The following is a 3831-nucleotide window of genomic DNA, read 5'->3' on the forward strand; positions in this document are numbered from 1 at the left end:
CCCAAACGCAGCTTTGGGTTCGTGATATGGAGCGTAAAGAAGGATTTTCAGATGTATTTTTTTTATGTGCAGTCCTACCACTTATTTATGTCGGTTCTTTTTCGCTATCCTGTGAAATGAGCTGAAATGCGGGGCAGAAAGAAAAAAAATATCGAATCAGGAAACGACCGGAAGTTTACCATTCGTCGAATACGGCTCAAAGAAGTCGTAAAATAAGTACGAGCTTGCTGGGTATGTTCGCAAGTAAAATTGAGCTGAATGCCGTTAGGTGAAGGTTTCTTGTGGGTGCTACCCTGAGATGGATTATTTTATGATAAGGAATTTTGATGAAAATTTTACTCCATACTAAGAATAATCCCAATTTGCCAACTCGTGGTGTTTGCTGAATTTTGCTTCCATTCTTTAAACTCAGTAGAGTGTGAAAGTAAATGTGTGGAGCTTGGACTGCAAGCGATGTAAAACTATTTAATGTTTAAAGAGTGAACCTAACGATTGTATGCTTGATTGATGATTTTTTGACATTATAGTAATTGCATGTAAGGTACTGCAGTTCCTCGGGGAATATTTTCATTAGGCAGTATAAACCACCATCAGTTCAAGGTGTGTCTTAGATTTTGTCAACAATGAACTATATCTAGAATCAAATTTAGAAACGAATTACTGATTTTATATTTTAGTATAAACATACTATCTTCCTACAATAAGATCTATCAATTCAGAATGGAAAGCTTTAAGAGCACCAAGTCAATGATTGGTCATTGAAAAATGTAAAATAAAAGTCTATAAAGTATATTTTACGCAGTTAAATGACATCAAGATTATTGTGTTTCATCACAAAACAGTAACATATGCTTTAATAAAACAGCATCTAGAATCTTCTTCTTCTTCTTCTTCTTTGGCTCAACAACCGATGCCGGTCAAGGCCTGCCAACCCACTTGTGGGGTTGGCTTTCAGTGACTTATTGATTTCCCCCCATAGCAGGATAGTCAGTCCTACGTATGGCGGCACGGTCTATTTGGGGCTTGAACCCATGACGGGCATGTTGTTAAGTCGTACGAGTTGACGACTGTACCATGAGACCGGCATCTAGAATATAATCCAAAAATATCCTTCAGCTTAATATTCAAACTTATTATCAAAACTTATTTCCCTCCCTGATTTATCAGAGTGGAATGCGTATCTGTATGATCATAAGTTTTAAATTTTAACATGCACTGGATGATTATAAACTTAGTGTACGAAAAACGAAAATCAAAAAGTCTTCTTCTACAACCAGCTTGTACCTTGTAGATTATTTTATTCCAAATACATTTCATCAAATGTTTTAATTAAGTCTTGAATAATTCTAACAAAGTTATCCCTTTATAAAAGGCAATCAGAAAAAATGTATTGATGGTCCAGTTTTATTCGAAAAATATTAACTTCTTTAAACTCATGATTTTGATCCTTCACATCGTGAGTTATTTAATTTAATTTAATTTACTTGGATATTTAAGTTTATATATAGGGATTTTTAATTAATATTGACGTAAGTTATTGCCTATAAACAACATTATATATTTTTAAAATAATAAAAATCTGTAAACTTATTTTGATTGCTAAATCATCTTCGTTACGTTAGAATACGTCATGCTTTAAGTGACTCGACACGATTTGAAGTGCTAGAAAACCATTAAAAAAAAGAAAATCAATGTAAGAAAAGTTACCTATAATTTTTTTTGTAAATTTTCGAATAACTTGAACCGGTTATGTCAAATGAGTCTAGACAGGTGAGGTACGTAGAGAGGAAATGTACCAAAACGCTACAGAACCAAAAGTGTCCATTTAAATTAGTAAATGATAAAAGTTGATTATACTTACATCCCAGATTTATCGAAAGCAGTTTTATTGAACTACATGCAATAAATCGCTCTGTACTTTGTATTTATCTTTGAAATTAGCTAGAAAACTGTAATTCTTTAATATTATAATGGTTAAAGAATAAGCATGATAATCACAACCATGAAAATGAACTCATTAGAAATGTATAAAAATTATTACGAGGCCGGATGAAAAAGTCTGTAATGATTTTTTTTATAAAGAAGTTAATCATACAATTTGCAATTAAAAAAGCGAATGATATTTTTTAAAGCAATGCTATCAATATCATGGACTGTGTAATTTTTTATGTACTTTTGGGGCTGAGAATTTATCCATTAAAATGAAAAAAATAATCGTCCAGTATTCTACTATTTTGGATTACATCTAGAATTACAGTCTGAAAAATTATTTCGTGAGCCATATTTGCTGAATTTAGTCCGCGAACCAGACTTTGCCAATCGCTGCTTTAGACAGGTGGAAAATGTACTTTTTTTATTGTGGAGATCTTGTTGTATGAGACTGTCTCTGACATCTAGGTTTTTTTCATATACGTTTTCTAGCTTTCAAATCGGAATAATCACCATTTACTAAGATATTCAAACTATTTTTATAACAAAACGCAAGATAAGATACGATACGTACAAGAAAACTCGTATTCTCATTAATATTTCATGATACAACCCTAATCAGTGTAGACCTGTCTATGCTGTTGTACTATCCGTGGCTGATTAGTGTAGTCATAGCCATATTGACCTAATACGCTGTACGTATGGGTTGCATGATCCATGGGGCTTGAACCCATAACGGCTGTGCTGCTGGGTCGTGCAAGACATATTTTAATATTATCATGTTATATTATTCCACCTTAAATATGCTATTGATACATATAACAATATCGACAAATTATCAAACATCTTTTTCCCAACCATACGACAAGTGTTATCGTGAGAATGGCCAAGCAGTATCCACTAGAGAAGAAATGGTATCGGCGACCAGAACGCATAAAATTGTGCTCAGTGAAAAAAAGTTACACAAGACTCACACAAAAAAACTCGTAAATCTATCGACCCAGCAATGCTACAACGGCATCGGCAGAAAAAAAGGACGATACATTCTTATTTCAAATGCGTTCTTGTGAGTTCCTTTTTTAAGAACGCCGTTGACAAGTTGCAGATGTTCTCAGCCAAGGACAACCGTCTGTATATATAATCACTACAAAAAAGAAGGAAAGCCTTTTCTAGGCTATCAGACAACGAACGACGAAGGCCATTAAAAGAACAGTTAGATAATTGTAACGAAAAATGGCGTCCATCGAACCATACATACGGCTTACGGCAGGCACACTGAACCGTAATGCTATACATGCACATAGGGATAGAAACCAAGGGAAATGTGAAACTTTCGTTCGTGTCCCTCCCTTAGCAGTGTAACAGAAATGGTGCATTACGGCCATCTTTAGGGATCAACTTTTCCCCCATTTCCCAGTGCCTTGTTTTCGGTGTCGCCTTTTCTTCACTTCCCGATCCCTTACCGCGATTGCTACGCACAGTGTTGCGCAACACCCTGCATCCCTTGTTTCAGCTCACCCTCTCTACTGACCCTTATCACAATCGTAGAATCCTACCACAGCTAATGTCGATTGTATGAGACGAGTCAGGAGTGCACTAGTGAGCGAAAGGACAAAGTAGTGTTTTTATCTCATGTCTGGCATAAGAAGCAGCGGACCCAGCATTATTTATGTCCATACGCGTGTCGCTCGCTAGTGATTCCATTAAACTTTTTATGCGGGAACTTTGTCCAGCTCTCTTTTTCTCTGTCTCTCTCTCTCTGCAAGCTTTACTGGTAGACGCTCTGAACGCAAGAAACACTGGGTGTACGCATTGCTGGTTTAAAAAGGGGAAGTCCCAGGATCTGTTTTCCACTCGTTCCCTAAAGAAGAAACGAAAAGCCAAGCCAACTTTATCCCACCA

Source organism: Anopheles merus, chromosome 2L (assembly GCF_017562075.2).
Source record: "Anopheles merus strain MAF chromosome 2L, AmerM5.1, whole genome shotgun sequence".
In the NCBI taxonomy this organism is placed as follows: Eukaryota; Metazoa; Arthropoda; class Insecta; order Diptera; family Culicidae; genus Anopheles; species Anopheles merus.